The sequence below is a fragment of the Schistocerca nitens genome, chromosome 1 (genome assembly GCF_023898315.1).
Source record: "Schistocerca nitens isolate TAMUIC-IGC-003100 chromosome 1, iqSchNite1.1, whole genome shotgun sequence".
Taxonomy (NCBI): domain Eukaryota; kingdom Metazoa; phylum Arthropoda; class Insecta; order Orthoptera; family Acrididae; genus Schistocerca; species Schistocerca nitens.
Window position 1 is genome coordinate 1245459346 of NC_064614.1, and position 22617 is coordinate 1245481962.

Consider the following 22617-nt stretch of genomic DNA (forward strand, 5'->3'; position numbering starts at 1 on the left):
ACTTCCGAATTGCGTATTAACAGTAAATGCCCCACTTTTTGTTTAGTAAATAATATCTGTAATCAAAAAAAGAGAAGAAACGACAAAACAGAAAAAAAGAACAGTTTTAGCTTGGTTACAGCGGGGACATAGTTTTAACTTTTCTGCATTACAACAAATTGCTTTTACGAAATGTGCACGGAATAAGTGTACCCTTCGCGTATTTCCCAACATTTGTGATCCATGTGTCTTACATTAAACTAACTTAGCGCGTAGACGGTATGGTCTGCACATATTCTTTCGTTTTTCTTTAATCGATTTTGCTATTGCTCACAAACTGCAACGCCTTCTAAATTTTTCACGTTAATGAAGGCCACAGAAGCATGGTCGTTCCCGAATATATTGCAGACCAAAAAAGCGACTGTGGTAGGTGGAGTTTAATGTTTCTGTTAATCATGCCTGTTGCGTTCTTGTAGTGATACTCCATAGAAACTGCTATCCTCTAACACATATTTCTTTGTATCTAACTGGCAACTGAAATACAAATTTTCATAGATTTACCTTTTAGAATATTTTAATATAACGAAATATTTTCTTAAAAATTTTTTTCAATCCCTAAGGGGACGAAAAATGAAATGAAAATTTTTGCATGTGTTTTTAATTTCAAACCGAGAAGTCAAATACCAATTTTCAAAGATACAGCTTTAACACACGGTATTAGTTGTTTAATAACGTATTTTCAAAAAGCTTTCAGCGACTTTTTTGTTCGCTTAGTGGCTGAATTTCCAAAAATGCTGAAACACGTATCATCCCCTATTTCAACCCCTTAGGGTTTTCTTAAACGATGGATGCAGTATAAGATCAACAGTCTCTGCAGATTTCGAGTTACTGTCTTTAGTGGTTTGGGCTGAGCAATACTGAATCAATCACTCGGAACATCAGCTTTTACGCAGGGTGTTTAGCAATTCGTGTTACACTCTTCTAGAGGTTGTAGAGCGGACTTAGTAGATCAGATTTTACACAGAAAGGCACGTCCCGAAACGTCATCCAACAACGCGAGAGAATGTCAAAGTTACACTCGCCAACGCCTGAAAATGTATGTTTATACAGGGTGATTCGTGATGATGTTAGAAACTTTCAAGGATGTTATCGACTGATAAATGTATGAACTTGAGGTAATTGTCTCTAGTTAGGAAACGAACGAGTTGAAAGTTATAAGCGAAAATCATTCACATGTCACTGACAATGGAATAAATGTAACGGTGCTGTTGATGGTGAGACTATAGGATATGAAACTTTCAGAGGTGGTAATATGGACCACATGTCGAATAAACATGCGCTCTAAAACGAGGCCGGGCGGAGTGGCCGAGCGGTTCTAGGCGCTACAAATGGTTCAAATGGCTCTGAGCACTATGGGACTTAACATCTGAGGTCACCAGTCCCCTAGAAGTCAAAACTACTTAAACCTAACTAACCTAAGGACATCACAGACATCCATGTCCAAGGCAGGATTCGAACCTGCGACCGTAGCGGTGGCGCATTTCCAGACTGAAGCGCCTAGGACCGCTCGGCCACACCGGCCGGCTAGGCGCTGCAGTCTGGAACCGCGCGACTGCTACGGTTGCAGGTTCGAATCCTGCTTCGGGCATGGATGTGTGTGATGTCCTTATGTTAACTAGGTTTCAGTAGTTCTAGGGGACTGATGACCACAGCAGTTAAGTCCCATAGTGCTCAGAGCCATTTGAACGATTTTTTTCTAAAACGCGTACCCCAGGAGCTATGAGCTCTAGTTCATCGTCGCTCATGTGGAACACGGTCCCTCGATGAACAAGCGTTCGTAGCTCTTAATGGATTTCATTTAAGAGCCCATGTTTAGTTGACATTTTTTTCTTCTTTTGATACATACTGACGCCTCTGAAAGTTTCCTGCCCTACAACAGTACCGGTGCATATGTTAGACTGTAAGAGATATCAGAACGGTTTCTGCTTATAGCTTTCGACTCATTCGTTTCCTGAGAAGCGACTCTTACTTCAAAATAATACATTTATCTTTCCCCATCATCCTTGAAAATTTGTAACTTCATAATGGAATCAACCTCCATATACATACATTTTGCCTACAAGCGTCAGCGACTATAACTTTGAGGCTCTGTAGCGTTGTTAGATGTTTCCGGATATGCGTTGCTATGTAAAAAACTTGATCTACTAAGACCCCTCCACAGCCTCACGAAGTGTGTAACATAAGTTGTGAAACATCCTGTACATAGAGAGTAATTGTCTCAGCGTCATCTACGTCGTTCAGGGTTTTTTAAACCTTAATAAGCGTCATCCTGTGTAGAGAAAGTTGTGTTGCTCGCGAGTAGTTCTTGTGATAATTCGTTCAAATTATGTGAGAGAAGCTTCCTTCGCTCTGTGCTCGCCTTTATTTTAGAGGTCGTGCTTCTGCAGTGATCTGCAAGCTCCGACATCGGTTTACTCCCGAATATTGCGACTGTTTGTGAGTCTAACCCCCCCCTCTTGTGTGCTGTTTGCCCGCAGCTGCCGCAGTGATGCCGTCACGGGCGACCGAGGCCAGGCAGGGGCGGCCGGCTGAGGCGGCGCAGCGGCCGGGGGCAGAGAGAGGGCAGAGGCCGGGGGCGGAGAGGGCGCCGCGGCAGTCCCGCCCCCGCAGCCCCGCGGAGCGCAGCGCGGCCCTGCAGGCGGAGCGGCGTCGCCTGCACAGGGAGGTCGTCATTCGCTGTTGGCAGCGCTGGATCGACGCGAACTTCGGGGCCGCCGCAGACCAAGAGCAGCTGGTGCTCGGCTGGATCGAGGAGTACGAAGACTTCGAGGGCTTCGTCATGCGGAACCCCGCTCCCCAGGAGGGCAGCCCCGGCAACCCGCCACGCCAGACCTGAGGGACGCAGGGTGCCACAAACGTCCGAGGGACGTCCGGCGAGGAAGTGGCACGCCTACGGCTGAATAGCGACGAACGCCGGGAGAGCGCGAACGGCGGCAGGAATGGGGGTCTGACAGCAGGCGTTTGAGCCACGGTGTTCTGCTCACTTGCATGTATCATTATTGTGTTATTTTGTACTTGTGACAAGTGTAGGAAATAAAGCGCACACTATTTTATAAATTCTGTTTTCATTTCAAGTGCCTGCCAATACTCAAGTTCCATACAATATTTCTGTGTTTACCATTCCGCCACTGTATGAAATGATCCTGCAACGTTTCGGCCACTACTGCAAGAGCCCATCGTTAGAACCATGTAATACTACTTGTTGCAGGAGGGGGGTGGGGTAGGGAGATCACAATTTACAAGAAGACACAGTCTAGATGCGGAAGGAATCTAATAACAACTCCTTACTTCCTTAATGTGACAAATCCCTTCCAGAATCAAGTGTTCTTTTCTTATTTAAGGGAGTAAGATCATGAAAAACACACATTATTTAACCCTTTATGGTCTGAATTTTTTATTTTTTGACTCCGACATTTCGAAATTTTTCTGTGATATTCTAGTTGTTAGAAAACGCGTTTAGTCTAAAGAAAAACTAGATCAAATGATATTATGTGAATTTTATTAACTTTTTTCAAAAAGGGACTTGAGAATCCCGTCAGGTCACAACGGTACTGTCAGGAACAAGCATTATTTCATGAAAAGTGGTACTCACAAAAACAGTTTCCTTAAATTACCTGGGTAGTAAGAGTGTCTTAGTAGTAAAGAATAAATGTATTCAAAAGCAATGCATGATGCGGCAATTTTTCACTCATTTCAGTTTTTATGACGTCATATGTCTTGCACGATGTGTCGTATAATTGTGTAGGTACATTCAGCGGCACATCAGATTCTGTCATACACATATACATACGCATATGCATTTTTATAATATGTATGGGTGTCAGACGGTAGTCTTTACAAGTTTGCCTTTGTTTCTTGATCTGACAGCTACAAAAGGTTTTTAGTTTCACCTCGGTACGTGCAACTCGGCTACTTTAATTACACTGCGATATTTCCTTATAATTTCGAATAAATGAAGAAATTTCATCTCTTATCACTAATTTATCTTTCAAATTTTCTTTGTGCTTAAAGTATTTGGCTCAACATTATCATGGTAATGGCCGTAGAATAAATATTCTACAAAACCATGCGTATTCTCAAACTCTTTCTTCTTTCCTTTCACTGCCACTGTACTACTATCCTGTGAAATTTTACTTTAAAGAATTCTTTCCATTTCATGAGGTAGTATAGAGCCACAATACAGAAGCGTGATTACACTTTAAGCACACGAGATTTTTCCGCCCATTTACGTTCCAGATATCCTGCTGCAGATGAAAGGACCACTTCATCACGTGTGTGTTTGTCTCCGTAAAAGTGCGACCTGGAAAAACCATTTGCGCAGACAGTTGGAATGGCTGCGGGAAGGTACTAGCCTAATGACTAACAGAGTTGATATGTGCCCAAATTAGATGTTTTGTTGCCAAGAATACCAATAAATTTACCCTGTCAACAGTGTAAAGCACCCACAACAAGCTTCTGGGGAAGTCACCTCTGAAGGCTGGAATAAAGGCTTCAGACATACACAGAGCATGATTTTGATCGGTATTTCATTAAATAAAAACAGCGGCAATTACACTTTACTTCAAAGATCTGTGACGGCGACTAGTTTCGTGTCACTGGTGTTTCTCCAATGACACCTCAGAAATGATGCTTAGACAGATTCATATGAACACTTGTAAAGTGGAGTTTACAATTTTAAGTAGCTACATAACAAAATGCTGTTTTCACAAGTCTGACTGTTGCAGTAACAAGGATATTATCATGAACTAATTCCAAATTAAGTTCACCTCAGTTATGCAGGCTACATAAATAACACTGTTTTCAACACATGTTCTTCAATTCTGTGGTTTCGTTTCGCTTTTGTTCTTTCTTCCAACATCGACTGTCCTACTTACGTTTCCTAACAGCGATAAACATTGATAAATCACATTTGTGTTATGTTATAAATCAGCAGGAGGATCAGAAAACCAAGTAACAGCTTAATATTAAAAACCTAGAGATCTATTTGTGTTAATGAAACCATACGGATGACAGCTTGGTAGGTTACTTGAGCCACACGTAAATATTTCATCGTGACAATTGTTCCGGTCTGGAGTAGATGGAAACGTCAGGTATTCTTAAGATTTCATTCCCATTATGTGGTCGCCAAGTCCGATATGAGTAAGGTTTCCCACAGACCGAAATTCCAGTTCTCGATAAATGCATCTTTGTAAGCTGTCCAAATATCACCTTAATACGAGGGCTGTCCAGAAAGTAAGTTATGATTGATCGCAAAACGAAAATCACAGTTAGCTACACCTTTCAGCTACTTCTCTACGTAGTCGCCGTTCTGACTCAGGCATTCGTCGTAGCGTTGTACCAACTTTCCAATACTCTCATCATAGAAGGCAGCCGCCAGTGCTTTCCGCCAGTTCTCTACGCTGGCCTAAAGCTCGTTGTCTGTGCCAAATTTTGTCTTCATAGCCAGCGGTTCGTTTGAGCAGAGATGAAACTCAGAGGGAGACAATTACGGGCTGTACTGTGGGTAACCAAACATTTCCAATTGAAACGATGCAGGAACATCTTCATTGCCCCTGCAGAAAGAGGCTGAGAATTGTCTTGAAGAAGAAACCGCACGACAGTTATGTAATGTTGGTTGCATAGCTTCAGGGGAAAATTCTCATCAGGCCCTCGTACTTGGCGGGAGACACTATTTTCTATAACATCTTTACGCGCTCACTAAGAACTCAGGAATGAAAAGAGCGACATAATTCTACCTAGCGTAATACTAGAGACACTGCCCAACACATCTTTGCAAAAGCTTTTACGGATTTTCATAGTCGTTTCCATTTCGTGACCGATCGTAACTTACTCGCTCTCTCTCTGTCTCTCCCTCTCTGTCTGTCTGTGCCTGTATGTGTGTGTGTGTGTGTGTGTGTGTGTGTGTGTGTGTGTGTGTGTGTGTTCAATGAAATGTAATACTGATTACACGTGTCTTCCGTATAAGCGTTCACGCCTCCACATGCTCAATCCGTATTGTGTTTGGTTGTTGGTTTGTTTGGAGTTGTTTGGTTGATCTGATGGAGGCGACCAGGAAGCTGGGTCATCGGTGCGAGATGTGTCCGTCCGAAAGTATTTTCGAACAGGCAGTGATTTGGTTGCCACTTTGTTTCTCATAGGACTGGGGGACCCAGCTTTCACCCCATCGGAATACTTTGCTACAAAATATCATGGGCAGTTTTTAAAATTTTTGAGAAATCTACAATCGCATTTACTTTTGGACAGTAGTCAACAAATGTGATGCCAACCTTCCACAATGGTCGCCTTCAGTTACTTCTTCATGCAAAATGATTAGTTCTCCCTCTTCTCATAGGCCTAAGGTGTCAGCAGTTTCGTATACCATGCTAATTATCCAATGGCCACCCAAGGAAAATGGCATAGAACAAGTAGGTTCGATACGGTAAGTGTACGGTGTTAAAGAGGAAGAAAATGTTCTGATGCTGTTTTGTGATACAATACCTGAATTACATCAACATGCAGTGGAGAATCAGGGCCTACAAACATATATAAAGTAAGGTACAGTAACTTATCAGGTGAAGGCAGTGCATGAGTCAGTATCCAAGAACCGTGGGCAAAACCTAAATCACTGATAGGAGGTCTAAGTTGAGTCGTAAACCGCGAAACAGGTATCACATGTCGTGTCAGTTGCGTGAAACAACACAACGGAAAAGCAAACTGAAAATACTGAAGCTAAGACCTCTAATAACAGGAAACTGCATGTTCTTGCAGACAGACATGATTGTGGACTTGCAAATGAACTAAAAATGAAAACTGACAAGTTCGTTTTGCATAGTGAAAATGTGGTCTCGCTTGCAGAAATTTTGAAGTTGATTGTATCTGCAAAGATTAAGAATATACACGGTAAAGACATCGTCATACTTCTTGGAAAATCAAACGACGACTAGAAAAGTGAAACAGCCAGTGTTTCACATGTCCTTTAACATGGCTCTAATAATAAATGTCGTACGCTGTAATTGAGAATATTCCGCCAACTTGAGCGAGTTATGTGTTAATGGAAAAGCCTGGTGTTCAAATAATCACTTTGCCAAAATCTGCAGACATTTAAAAATTTGAAATACGTTGACGTTAGAAGACTAACGTAGGACATAGATTCCACGCACAAGACGGTCTACACGTGAACAGTTTGGAGAAAGAATATGTAGTGAACATGATAATCGTGGTACTTGTAATAAAAGAAGCGCTGAAACATTATCAAAAGAAAAACAATAATAGGACCTTCGTCAGATCCAACAGAAACAATAGCACCGATAAGATGTAGAAGCAGTGAACCCCAGCGTCAGTACAACAAAAAGTGCAGCAATAGAAGAAACCGCGAAGAAGACGAGGATTCAACAGAGCAAATAGTGACAACGAAGGGAACAGCAAGAAAACTATACCTCCTCATCATCCAAATGGATTTTTAGCCGAAGGCAAGAGAAACGAGAAGTCTCTAAGGTAAGTAATGCCTATTGTTTCTCACCAGTCCATAAATACAGGAGTACTGTATCCCGACCAAAAGAAATAAAGTGCAGTAGTTAGCAGTGGAACTGCAGACTGTTTATACGGTAGCTTAATTATTTGCATCACACTACAAAACATTGGTGTAGTGGATCTGCAACAACACGTATACAGTATTCCTGAGGTCATATGATCTGGTAAGCCATTACAGTAGAAACCTCTATGACATTTCCTGAATTACGTGATTGTGGTCGTTCTTGGTCAGGTAAATTACCTTTTCCAAAGGTGTGTACTAATGATATAACACACGGCATTTTTTAACTATATATGACGGTAGTATCTGTTCCCGAAAGAACAGTTACCGTCGATGACCATGCAGCTTTGCTCGAAATCAAATGATAATTAAATAGACACCCTAGCTGCAAGCAGGCGTTGATACACTTCATTGGGGACATGTTGAAAATGTGTGCCCCGACCGGGACTCGAACCCGGGATCTCCTGCTTACATGGCAGACGCTCTATCCATCTGAGCCACCGCGGGCACAGAGGATAGTGCGTCTGCAGGGACTTATCCCTTGCACGCTCCCCGTGAGATCCACATTCCCAACATGTCCACAACACTACATTCGTAGTGCGCCTAATAGATGTTTGCCCATCATACTCATTACTCGTGGCAGATTAATCTACCAAGTCCCGTACGAGTTCGGGCATAGCGTGTGCGTTCGCACAAGAAGGTCAAAGGCCGGGAACCCATATTTTTTAACTATATATGACGGTAGTATCTGTTCCCGAAAGAACAGTTACCGTCGATGACCATGCAGCTTTGCTCGAAATCAAATGATAATTAAATAGACACCCTAGCTGCAAGCAGGCGTTGATACACTTCACTGGGGACATGTTGAAAATGTGTGCCCCGACCGGGACTCGAACCCGGGATCTCCTGCTTACATGGCAGACGCTCTATCCATCTGAGCCACCGCGGGCACAGAGGATAGTGCGTCTGCAGGGACTTATCCCTTGCACGCTCCCCGTGAGATCCACATTCCCAACATGTCCACAACACTATTAGGCGCACTACGAATGTAGTGTTGTGGACATGTTGGGAATGTGGATCTCACGGGGAGCGTGCAAGGGATAAGTCCCTGCAGACGCACTATCCTCTGTGCCCGCGGTGGCTCAGATGGATAGAGCGTCTGCCATGTAAGCAGGAGATCCCGGGTTCGAGTCCCGGTCGGGGCACACATTTTCAACATGTCCCCAGTGAAGTGTATCAACGCCTGCTTGCAGCTAGGGTGTCTATTTAATTATCATTTGATTTCGAGCAAAGCTGCATGGTCATCGACGGTAACTGTTCTTTCGGGAACAGATACTACCGTCATATATAGTTAAAAAATATGGGTTCCCGGCCTTTGACCTTCTTGTGCGAACGCACACGCTATGCCCGAACTCGTACGGGACTTGGTAGATTAATCTGCCACGAGTAATGAGTATGATGGGCAAACATCTATTAGGCGCACTACGAATGTAGTGTTGTGGACATGTTGGGAATGTGGATCTCACGGGGAGCGTGCAAGGGATAAGTCCCTGCAGACGCACTATCCTCTGTGCCCGCGGTGGCTCAGATGGATAGAGCGTCTGCCATGTAAGCAGGAGATCCCGGGTTCGAGTCCCGGTCGGGGCACACATTTTCAACATGTCCCCAGTGAAGTGTATCAACGCCTGCTTGCAGCTAGGGTGTCTATTTAATTATCATTTGAACACGGCATTTTGCTTACATCCAGAGAATATACGTACTACAGTTTACATAGAAATAACGTAAAATAGCTTGCACGGTATGAACGGAGCGCTAAATGATATACAAGACAAGCTGAAAATACGTTTTTTGTGATTATTACGTAGTACATGAGTATTTTAACTGTAGGTCAGTTCCGTACTGTGGAATTGACTTTCTATTAAAAACTTTTTTAGTGATGCCTGGGAACATCTCATTTCTGAGGTTTTGTAAGTCCCTTGTCAGCGATTGAATTAACTTTACACCAGAGTACTTGCGTCCTTTTTCAAAAATATGGTGTCTGTGTGAAATTCATTGCGACTGTTTTCTGTTCCTTGTGATATGAGGAGGAACAATCTAGTTGGCGTCCAGTTTCGTAGAATCTCGTAATACAGTCACAATGGTCTTGTTATATACAGTGATGGTAACGTCAAAACATTAAGATCTTTGAAACAGTTTCTACAAGACTCTTTTTACTTCTTTCTCAATATTATTCGATTGGTTTTCTCCTGCAGTATGAATATTCTATTTATTCCTGTTATGTAATCATTCTGTACTGCATTTATGGTTCAAAGAGTCCTTGATAGACAGTGCACAAGAGGTCTTGGTGTGCATGCTGAGCGAGTCATTGCATACATCGCTGAGCCTAGTTTTCTGGACAAAGTGCTTATCTCCTGCTTCCAAGTTATCTCACTGTCTGTTGTTATCCCTAAAAATTTAACAGAAGTTATTCCTCCCAGTTCGTTTTCGCCTAGAAAAACAATTATCTGTTCTCGCTTTGGTTTAGCACTGAAAACCATGTACAGTCGTGGACAAAACGAGCGAGACCCCTCGCCTTTTCGTTATGCTGATCTGCACGGCTTTAAAGTCTGCTACACAGCATAACAGGCAAGGCGACGAAGTGCTACCAACATACTATGCACAGGCGTGAAATTGACAAACTATCTGAACTTTTTTAGACTGTTTTCCATAATTTGTAAGACTATATTAATGCTGATTAGTGTGTTAAATACAACACGTAAATATAAGACAGAACTGAAAGAAGAAACGCTAAATGGTATGAACTGGACAAATAAAAATGAATTTCAACTTATCGAGATGACTTAACTGTTTCAATAAGACAAAGAACCCCAGACCGTTACGAATTAGCAAAATATTATCCGAATTCGGCCGCGAAACGGTCTGTGTCAACGTTCAGACCAGTCATTCTGGATTACCGTTGGTGACCTACCATGAAAGTTGAAACGTCCCCTTTGAATAATTTTACAAGACTGTGCTTAAACTGACACACAATATTTTTAGCGCAACGCAATCTGACTTTCAGAATTCCCTACAAAAGAATGGCCCTGAGTAACATTAAACTATACCTTTCACAAATCACTAAATCACTTACCTCACAAAAATCTTCGTTACTCCCACTACTGCAATACAGCAAGCGCCACTACTGCCAGCTAAATAAAAGATTCAAACTATGGAAGGCACTAACTACTGATAGGGATAGTTAGCAAAATAAAAGATATTAATAGAGAACAAACAATGTATTTATCTTGATATCATCATATATAAATATAGCAGTTCATGACAAATTTCAAAACTCCGCCATCTCTCTCCCCACATCCACCACTGCTGGCGGCTCACCTCCAACTGCGCAACGCTACGCGCTGTTCACATCCAGCTGCCTAACGCTACAATGGCGAGTATTACAACAATGAAAAGCAGCCACAGACTGCACACAGCACAGCCAGTTATTTTCATACAGAGGTGGCGTTACCAATAAAAAAACCTAAACAGCCTACTTACATAGCCCCCATGCTCCCCACAAAAAATTTTACAAATTGGTTTGGGCAGTGGCCAATACAGATTTGAAAATATTTTTCATAATTACAATAACAAAGAAATCAAATGCACTCACTTATTGATACAATGTTGGTCAAAAGCTAAAATTTTCTCACAGTCCATAAAGACAGTCCTGATCATTCATCACAGTAACATTGCAGTGTTTTTCTCAAAGTCTGAGCAGTAAAAGAAAATGCACATGGAAGTAGTGGATTTCCATGCAATCTTGAAGAAGTAGTGTTGTCCTTTCAACGGAAAGACAGTGCTGACTCTTGACATGCAGACAGGTATTGGTCCACAACAGAGCAAACCCACAGCAGAGTCAGTCGAAATTTTGAAGAGTATTGGTAGGTAGGTCATCACAGAGCAGACCCACTGTAGTCCTGGTAGAGATTACGGTATTGGTGGGTCACCAGAGGTGCAGACCCACTGCAGTCCTTGTAGAAATAATGGTACTGGTGAGTCAGCAAAGGTGTAGACCCACTGTAGTCCTTGTAGAAATGGCCAGCAGCCATCTGTTGTGACTGTGCAGGTGCACAATCACCATTGAAGAGTCTTGCAGATAATATAGCAAGTCCATAACCACCACTTGTGCACTCACAAAGTTTTTGGAACTGTCCTTAGAACCAGCAATGCTGTTATCCAGTCCCTTGCTGAATTATTAACACACGTGCAAGCACTAACAGTCCCAACTTCTCACATACTGTGCATATAATATGACCAACAGAAATGTGTGAAGTGAAATGATACTTAATTTGAAGAACGGGTAACAATTACAATTTGCTAACATAAAAATACAATAACAAAGGTACAAAATACATCATTAAAGAACATAACAATACAGATAACATTTGTAGTAATACAGGCTTTACAAAAGAATAGAAATATACATATACACCAGTGTTACAGGAATTATGACATAAGTACATACATAAAAGATCAGAATAACTTTCGAAACATCAACTTCACACAAGAGCATTAAAACAAAACAGAATAAATAATGTCTAAACATCTTTACATAGAAAAGAACATAGTATTTGAAAAATTCTACAACATATCTCTTATCAGATAAACACATAAAGACAGGAAAAACACAAATACACAAGAGTGCACAAACACATACCAGAATAACACAGGAGGAAAGGACAGGGTTTGTTTTCAGTGTAACATTTGGTACTGCAGTCCAAACCAAAACTTCATTCCATAGATCTTTCGTCTTATTTCAACATTTGTTTCCACCAAAAAAATCCTATCCAAGCATGCTTTCTGTATTTATATGTTCACATATTTCTTACCTCATTATTTATTTCCAAGAAAATCCTACCTAAACCTGTTGTCCCTAAACCCTACTTTTTTGGTTCATATTCTCTTTCAAAATACTTTTTTTGGCCAAACCATTTTCTTACAGCTTCTCAATGAATTTCTTCCAATTCATCACAACTCGTTCTCTCATATAGCCTACCCCATCTTAAGCTAACTTAAATCTACTGAGCTCAGATGCTAAACTAAGGGACGAGGCAATGCAGCAGCACAAAACAATTAACACAAACAGCAATGACAAAAAAAATGGAAATTTGCAAAGCAACCTACAGTAAATCTAAATTACCAAGCAATTCAACATTACAACTAATATGAGCCGATGTGCAGCAACAAGAAAAATAAATCAGTAGTAAAACTAGCTTAACGGAGTAATACAAAGTGAAATTTAGTAGCACTATGCCTGGCAAACAGCAGCTTATATCTAAACATGACACAGCTGAAGCAGAAAAAATATTACACTAAAAATGGCCATGTCTAATACCTATGTCACATCTTAACACTAGAGTGATGCATCACGAGAACTTACACGAGCAGATAAGTTACCAAATCGTAAAGAAATTATTTATGCAATTCCTGTGAAGGGAAATGTCTATTTATGTGCCCTCGTTTTCTTGGAATTAGATCATAAATTTTTTATTGACTGGATCTGTAGGCATAAAATAACTATATTAGTACATATATTAAATTTTATTTTAACCAATGCTGCAGTGCAGCTAAAAACTAGATATTAAAGAAAATGAGCAAATATGTACAAAGGACGGCATGAAACATCATTCATTAGCCATATGGCATTTCATAAGGCAGTAAAAACTCTCTCAATTCTCGAGAAAGACGCTTGTCATTGTCAGGTGTGCAGATGTAAAAATATTTCTCGTCATTTCATTAGGCATTTCAGTAAATATCGTAAATTAAGAGCTCCACAGTGTCAACATATGTTTTCAAGTTCGACCGTGTCGTTTTTGCGATGCTTTCTACAAAGAAACGACAATAGCGAGGATAATGGCCTCCCTTTTTTTTTTTCTACCTGTGCCGCTGAAAAGGGCTCGCAATAATGGCTTTTTCTCCAGGCGTCTGACACACCTGGCTGCTCAGCTGGGTGCCCACGACGCATTACGTGCAGGTGGTCACTGAACTCTCTTACCGAGATATTTATGACACCAGTTTCCGCTACAGTGACAGACTCATATAAATATATTTCACAGGTCAAGAATTTGGGTTACAAATCTGTAGAAACAAAATCCTATAAATATAACAGCGTCCAAAAAATTTTCGCCAGCATTGTGATACATTCATGCATATACACACATTTCATAACTCTTGAAGTACGATTCTTGGTTTCCAACAACCTTTTTCACAGACCATAGTCCCTAACTTCTATTCATTATTCATATACATATAAACACGTAATCACATTCCTTATATAGCATCAGCTTATTGATCATAAACATACCTCAACAGCATAATACACATCATCGTCGTAAAAATAACATCATAACACCTCACTCAAATCTCAAAAACGTCGTAGCTTTCTGCAATAATTTCAAAACCCTAAAAAATATTCTCTGCTCATTTCAATAGTGTCATCTACCTCAAACGTACCTTAAAAATCATGATCTCATACCAAATACATCATTCAAAGCTCTCATAGTATCACAATGGTTCCGAAAAAATATGAACAGTTTACAAAGTACAGACAAAATACAATTTCATAAGTGTGAAGGTATCTAACTGTGTAATTGCGTAAACATCTGTCACTGACGTAGTAAAAAAAAATGTTTATCTCTCAGTTAAATGATCTGATAGCTGTGTAATACTGTGTTGGAGAAATATGGTACCGATGTGTAAAGTTGTATAAGCAAATACCATATTAGCTAGGGCTCCTTGTGCTTGCCAAACACATGGTACACAAAGTAAGTGTGTACCCCCCTGAGGATTAATGTAATTATACCCTCAGGTGTTACAGATTACAACAATGGAATGAAATGTATCACTGAAAACCCTTGTATCATTGCACTTCAAATATCTTAAAAAAAAATGTTTTAAGTGCGAAATTAATCACTCAAATATGTGTACTGTAGCGCTAAACTGTGCGTCATGTTGTAAGATAATCTCTTTGGAAGTCTCGTATTTATCGTCCTCTGTAAGCAGAGTTCTGCTGAAGTCAATATACTTACCTCATCATAAACGAAAGTGAAATGCTTTGCGTATGGATACCATAGTTATTACGTTTATTGTTGTGATGAAGAAAGTACTGTACTGTAACGTATTGTTGTGCCACGAAAAAGGCTGTCTCATTGTAGCTATACCACAAAAGTTACTACTAAAACATGTTTTACTTTCCAGAATAATACAGAAAAACTGTGCAGAAATAAAACAGAAACACTGCAAAAGCAACATTGTAAATTGTCACTCATTAGTAGCGTCGTGATAAAATCGTGTAGCTGTCACATAAACTAACCTCTGTGTCATCTGGTATCTCTCAGAAAGCACTTTAATTTCAGAATGTATTTTCAAATAAACCAAAATGTTGCATTAAAATCTCATTAACAGTACTGGTAAATGTTCTAAGTATGTAAGCCTTATAGTCGTTACGTAATCATGCAACTAACAAGCAAGAATGTACACACACAATAACACTGTGTCGTCTGTTCACTATAACAATGCATTCGTAATTTCTGTTTCAATAAGTTCTCTTGGTTCTTGACTGGATATTTAACTTCAAACATTGTTGCATGTTAACAGATTCTAAATCTGACAAGCATACTAGTAATGTAAAGTGAAAAATTTTATGGCAAAGACTAAGTTAAAAAGCAGATCATCTCTCAATAAACGGTTTTACATGTGAAATGTGGTGTAAACCTTTACTCTTCCTAGTACGCAGAGTTTCAACTTCAACACAATTATCATGTGGTATACGTCGGATTCTGTAAGGTCCATTGTAAACTAGAAAGAATTTGTGACTCAAGTGTTTCTTCTTATGTGACAATGAATGAGCTTTAATGAGAACTTTCTGACCAATATACAATTTCTTTGCATTTGCTTTACCGTGTAGTTTTCTCCTTTTGTCTTCTGCAGATTTTATATTTTTAATAGCCAAATCAATTATGTCTTTGTGTCGAAGTTTACGTGTATTCGGGAAAGGTACAAGCTCTCTGATTCTGTTTGGTGGTTCTTCATTCTTCAGTACAAGAGTAGGTGGTAAAGCAGTGGAATCATGAGGCATTTCATTCAGCACGTTTTGAAATAAGTGTAAATATCTGGCCCAATGCTGATGCTTTCTGTGACAATAAAGTCTGCAAAGCTTATTGATTTCTTTCATAATCCGTTCGGAGGGGTTACAATGTGGTGAGTACAATGAAATAAAAACAGGTTTGATTTTATGGTTGCGAAGCATGCGTGACCAAACAGCAGATCTGAATTACGGTCCGTTATCTGAAATGACTTTACTAACGTGTCCAACTTCACGTAAGAAATTTTTAACAAAGGCGTTGGATACAGACCGTCCAGTGGCTTTACGTAACGGAGTGAAAGAAACAAATTTTGAAGTAAGTTCAACAGCGACTAGAACGTACGAAAATCCATTGGATGTTCTGACAAGCGGTCCCAAGAAATCAACAGCAGCAAATTCTTTTAATTTAGAAGGAATAATAGGAAACAACGGAGCACGATGTGAGACAGTAGATGGTTTCGCCTTTTGACAAAGTTTACAAATAGACAAGACTCTTCGAATTCTCTTTTCCATATTGTTAAAATAACAAGTCGTTCGAAGAATATGATAACATTTTCGTGGACCAAAATGTGCGTAGCTGAAATTAATGTACCAAATGAGCTTATTAACAAAATCGTCTGGAATGCAAAGTACCCATAGCTTGTCATCAACAGTGCAGCGTTTGAAGAGTATGTTGTTTCTAACCAGGTAATAATGCCGAATCTGTGTGTGTGTCTTTTCATACCATTTGCTCTTGATGTCTTTCCAAATCGGATCTTTATCTTGTTCATGAGCAATGTCCTTTAAAGATGTGGTGATGAAGTTTTCAAAGGCGACTTTCTGAATGTAAAGAATACTGAAATTTTTCTCAATGTTGCCTTCTGTGTTACTTTTCTCAAGCCCAGCCGGTGCGCGTGACAGCGCGTCCGCAACAATGTTCTCCTTGCCGGGAATGTAGACTATTGTGAAGCGGAATTCTTGCAGAAACAATGCCCAACGTTTTAACCTGTCATGATTTAATTTTGAAGACATAAGAAATTGTAATGCACGATGATCACTGTATACTTTTACGTGCTTACCAGAAAGAAAGAAACGGAATTTGTTAAATGCCCAAACGATAGCTATAGCTTCTAATTCAGTAATGGAATAATTTTTTTCAGATTTTGTTAGCACTCGGCTAGCAAAAGCAATGGTTTTCTGAACGGTAGTGTCATTTTCTGTGGTTTCTTGAAATAAATGGGCACCAAGACCGACTTTAGAAGAATCCGTGCTAAGGCAGAAATCTTGTGACAGATCTGGATGAGCTAGTATTGGCGCGTTAAGTGGCGATTCTTTCAAAGAATTGAATTCCAACTGTGCTTGTTCGTCCCAGTTCCAAATAGCATTTTTTCCAGTGAGAGAACAAAGTTTTGGTGTAACAAGAATTTGCATATTCAGAAAACGACGGTAAAAATTTACGAGACCTAGAAAACTACGGACTTGTCTTTTTGTGGATGGAACTGGAATGGCTCTGATTGCTTCTAACTTTTCAGGATCCGGCTGAATGCCTTCAGAAGAAATAATATGTCCCAAAAACCTCACCTTTGACCTACCGAATTCAGACTTTTCCAAGTTAACTGTAATTCCAGATTCTGCAAAAATACGTAACAAACTGTTGAGGATGCGATTATGTTGTTCCCATGAAGCTTCTGCTATTAGAATATCGTCCACATATAAGGTGATGTGACGTTTTAAGAACTCAGGTAATATGGAATTTAGCCCGCGAATGAATGCTGCTGAAGAAATGTTCAAACCAAAAGGAAGTTTCCGAAACTGATAACAAACGCCGAAACAAAGGAAAGCTGTGTATTTTCTACATTCTGGATGAAGTTCGATCTGATAAAAGCTGGATCTGAGATCAATGGAAGACAACACGTTTACACCATTAAAATTTTGAAGAAGTTCTTCCAACGTTTGCGGCCTGTCTGTTTCAGGAATAATGATAGTATTGATTTGTCTCGAATCTAAGACAAGCCTGATCGATCCATTTTTCTTCTCAACAACATGTAATGGATTGTTGTATGAGCTTACTGCAGGCTCAATAATGCCCTCGTCAAGCATAGATTGTACTTCTGTTCTAACACGGTCCCTATAATGCGCTGGAATTACATTTGGTCTAACACAAAATTTAGTATGCTCACGAACACGAAATTGGTATTGAAATCCCTTGATTGTTCCTGTTTTGTGAGTAAAAACTGTGGAATGTTCTTGTAAAACTCAAAAAGGTCCTGCCTATCAGTGTCATTACAATTCTCAATTGTTTGAATTTTATTCTGAATTAACTCATTAATTTCAAATATGCCGTCGATATCATCCCTGTCAGTACTTGCAGAGTGATTGTTAGTATCTAGTTCCGTAGAAAATTCCGAACTGTTGTCCAACAGAAGGTAAAGCCGATTGATTTCTTCGTCATGGTTTGAGAGCCAATCTTCAAATTTCAAAGCTATTGACTTACCTTCCTTTTCTAAACTTATTTCAGCATCGTGAAAGTTTAAAATTGATTTGAATTCATTCAAAAAGTCTACTCCCAATATAATTTCCGTCGACAATAATGGAACAATAAGAAAGTTCGTAGAGAAGCTGTGGCTTTGACAAAATAATTCTAAGTTGGTTTGTTGGCGTACATCTACACTTTTTCCAAAGATTGCACCTTGTAATTTAATCTTACGTAACGGAAGCGTGGGGCAATCGTTCAATTTGTTGCATTTGCTAAAAGCTGTTTCACTAATTACTGAAATGGGACTGCCAGAGTCAAGTACTGCCGTAAATTTTACGTCATTTACAGTAATGTGAATCACATTTATGCCATGTTGTTAAGTTTTACATCGCGGTCCTGGAGTAAGATGTCCCTAATGTCGTCCATTTTTACGTAATTACTAGCTACGGCAGCTGCGTCGTTAGTGTCACACGTGCGTTTTGTGGCTGCCAGCGGTATGAGTCATTGCCTATTGTCTCTTTGTTGGCGCGCGTCGTTATTGGGGTTTGGAGACCTAACTTCTACAAATTCACCGTGACGAGAGGGCCCTGCCCTGTTTAAATCCCGCCTAACTTCTACAAATTCACCGTGACGAGAGGGCCCTGCCCTGTTTAAATCCCGCCAGTTCTGATGCAATTCAGGTCTGTCGTTACGATCACATCGTCTGTCGTCATGTCGGTAGTTCCTGTAGTTTCTTTCTTGTCGGTTAAGTGGTGGAGAATTTCTCCCTGAATCGTAACTGCGCGCTGGACCGTTGCGTCTAAAGTTATTCTGTCTCCCGTAATAATAATTATTTTGGTTCTCATATTGTCTGTTTCTCTGATTGTCTCTGTAATAGTCATTACCGCGGAGAGGTGATCTTTCCCTGTAATTATTACTACTCTGCCAACGGTTGTCATACGGGTGGTGTCTGTTTTGGTCACGATTTACGTTATAAGAATAGCCTTGTCGTGTATTGTTTCTGTCATCGCGGAATTGTGACAGATGTGACCTGTAATTGTTGTGCTCCTGTTCTCGCGTTCCGCGATTGTCAGTGTCGATTTCTAATTCTTGTAAGAGTCCCTGAAATGCTTCAATGTCGTCTTTGCAACGTCCTGCCAAAATAATATGTTGTAAATGTTCAGGCAGTTTGATTAAGCAAATGCGGATGAGTTCTGAGGGGCTGTATGGGTTTGACAGGTACTGATTCTTGTGCAACATGTCTTCAAAATATTTCACAAGCCTGGAGAATTCAGATTGTTGAAAATGTTTCATCATTATGATGCTATGTTTTACTCGGTCTTGTGTAGCTTGAGACCAATATGCTGAGAGGAAGGCATGGTAAAATTCTCCTTCACTGTGGCAATCGTGAATGACCGATCGAATTCTTACAGCTGGTTCCTTCTCCAAGTAGCCACACATAAATTCTAATCTGTGTTCTAACGACCAGTTGGGAGGAAAACAATGAGAGAATTGATGGAGCCACGCTTGTGGATGAATGTCGTTGCCAGAATTCTTAAACGTTTTGAATTTACGTGTAGTAATGAACAGCTTATAGTCAAAATCATCGTGTCGGCGAGTCGCATATCGGTCATTGTTAGGTCGTGTCGGCCGTTCCATCTCAAAATTCGGTGCACATTGCCAGTTTCTTTCATAACTTCCGAAATGCCCTGTGTTATTATTTTGGGGCTTTTCCGTATTTCTAAGTCCCTCTTCCCGTATTGGGGCGCGAGTGTCCTCTGAAATACGTAATTCTTGTATTACCTGTGTCAGCTGATCTTGTACTTCGCGGATTTCTCTTTGGTGTTGCGTGTTAATTTGATTCAGATTTTGTTTCAGTTTCCTAATTTGTTCGCTCTCTTCTGTGTCATTAAAGACTACCGGTTTTGTGTCGTTCAGATTATCATCTACCTTCGTAGATAAGTTAGTGAACTGATCCGAAAGTTCGGCTACTTTCTCCGATAGTGAACACATTTCCTCAGTGTGTTTTTCTACTGTGTCCTTTAAGTTTTCCTGAGTTTTTGAAAGTTGCGTAACGGAATCGGTAGATGCAACTGAGTCAAATTTAGCTTGCAAGGTCTCATGATTTTCATGAACAATAATTTGCAGTTCTTTTATGGCTGCTTCGTGATTCTGTAATGCATTTTCATGCCGCGAAAAAATAGGTTGAAAATGCTCACAAATTTGAGTTTTTACATCGTTACAGACTTTTGGACATTTCGATTCGATGTTATGTAACTCAGTAGTTAAATCTTCACGTGTTTGTTCAAGCGTGGTGTGAAGATTTTGTTCCATTGCGTCTAACTGTTGCTGTGTTTGTCTCTGGTGTTGTTCCATTGTGTCTAACTTTTGAAGCTTTTCCTGTGTTTGTCTCTGATTTTGTTCCATTGTGTCTAACTTTTGAAGATTTTGTTCCATTGTGTCTAACTTTTGAAGCTTTTGTTGTGTTTGTCCCATTTGTTGTATTAATTGTAATAACAATGCACTGGTGTCTGGAACACGTTCCTCAGTGCTTTTCGGCAGTGAATTTGCACCGGAAACATTCACATTTTGACAAGCAGAAAATGTGTCTTGACTTATTTGAGAAAACGGTGAGGATCCAAGACCTGAATCTACAGTATTTGCGAGATCGTGTCGTGTCATTTCGGATTCGTGAGGCGAGCTATTGCCGACCGATCGATCGATAATGCTTCCCTCTTCACTAATTGTTTCACTGTCCACGCCATTGTTTGCCGCCCGCTCCATTTCCCTATGCACAATTACCAAATTACTACTTTGAACATCAGTTAATTCATTACTCGGTGGCGCTAACACACTGCTTTCATTTTCACTGTCATTTCTCAGTTTACTTTGGAGCCTAGTATTACGTTTTTCACACGCCATTATTGTCACAGTATTTCACACGACAACACAGAAAAACACAATTTGAAGATCAAAAATAAGAGAACACATCAACATAGCACTGAAAATAATATCTAGTTAATTGCAGCTGCGAAATACTTGGTGCAAATCTACATGCATGCCACAACTGTTTTACTGTACAACAATGAAAGACTGCAACTACAAAGGAAATTCTCTCTATGATAACGCGCTAGCAATAAATAATAGCTACACTAATTACACAAACTACAAGAAAAAATCAGAAGATTCCAGTGAGGTATCCTCGGCTAAGGGTCGACATATGAAACGTCCCCTTTGAATAATTTTTCAAGACTGTGCTTAAACTGACACACAATATTTTTAGCGCAACGCAATCTGACTTTCAGAATTCCCTACAAAAGAATGGCCCTGAGTAACATTAAACTATACCTTTCACAAATCACTAAATCACTTACCTCACAAAAATCTTCGTTACTCCCACTACTGCAATACAGCAAGCGCCACTACTGCCAGCTAAATAAAAGATTCAAACTATGGAAGGCACTAACTACTGATAGGGTTAGTTAGCAAAATGAAAGATATTAATAGAGAACAAACAATGTATTTACCTTGATATCATCATATATAAATATAGCAGTTCATGACAAATTTCAAAACTCCGCCATCTCTCTCCCCACATCCATCACTGCTGGCGGCTCACCTCCAACTGCGCAACGCTACGCGCTGTTCACATCCAGCTGCCTAACGCTACAATGGCGAGTATTACAACAATGAAAAGCAGCCAAAGACTGCACACAGCACAGCCAGTTATACAGAGGTGGCGTTACCAATAAAAAAAACCTAAACAGCCTACTTACAAAGTGTGCAAATTTAGCAATGCGTGAAGATTCATAACGAAATTCAGTTAAAAATCATTCAGTGTCACACTTAAGTCAATTCCATTATTGACAGAAGCGGAAAAAGTAGGCAGTAACATGTATGAAATTCTACAAGAGTGTCATATTGACATACACAGAGCGCCAGTACAGAATAAAGGTAGCGATAAAACGTATTGGGTGCGCGAGAATTTTTTAAAATTGCTTTACTGATATTCTACCTGCCTCCATAGAGATTAGAACCGAAAAAAAACCAGACCTTCCTTTCACTATGCTAGCAGACAACCCAGGCAAACACCCCTCTATTATTACCCCAGACATGAACAAGCGGGCAATTTCGCAATGAAAATCTGCAGTTTCTGTTGCATAGAGCTTTCTGGACTCAAAAACATGAATTTTCTTCCTTTATGTCACCGCTTATGTGACAATCATTCGGGATGTTTATCGAAATAACAAAATACTGTTATTAGAGAGTAAATTTTGTAGGATAATTCTGCACCACCCCAGGAAATAAACGACTACATAGCTTCCAAACGTATTCTGCATTGTTTCGAATTCTCCACTAGACTCGCCACAGCCAGAAAACGTTCATTAGCAGAAGTGTTTCTTAAGCTAGCTAGCAATGAGAATGTTCGCAGTTCCAAAACGCGGTGGCATTAATGCTGGGATGTGAATTACCGCGTGTATAGGCAAATACATTCTATTTGCATCCCTGTAA

General features: G+C 40.1%; 4 non-coding genes across 4 annotated transcripts; 2 read left to right on the top strand and 2 right to left on the bottom strand.

Moving 5' to 3' along the window:
* Positions 1–7982: 7982 nt before the first annotated feature.
* Trnat-ugu (transfer RNA threonine (anticodon UGU)) lies at positions 7983–8057 on the bottom strand. Its single transcript has one exon. It is a non-coding gene; the product is annotated as a tRNA-Thr (tRNA).
* A 367-nt stretch (positions 8058–8424) lies between these two features.
* Trnat-ugu (transfer RNA threonine (anticodon UGU)) lies at positions 8425–8499 on the bottom strand. The gene has a single exon. It is a non-coding gene; the product is annotated as a tRNA-Thr (tRNA).
* A 180-nt stretch (positions 8500–8679) lies between these two features.
* Positions 8680–8754, top strand: Trnat-ugu (transfer RNA threonine (anticodon UGU)). Its single transcript has one exon. It is a non-coding gene; the product is annotated as a tRNA-Thr (tRNA).
* Positions 8755–9121: 367 nt separating this feature from the next.
* Positions 9122–9196, top strand: Trnat-ugu (transfer RNA threonine (anticodon UGU)). Its single transcript has one exon. It is a non-coding gene; the product is annotated as a tRNA-Thr (tRNA).
* Positions 9197–22617: the final 13421 nt, after the last annotated feature.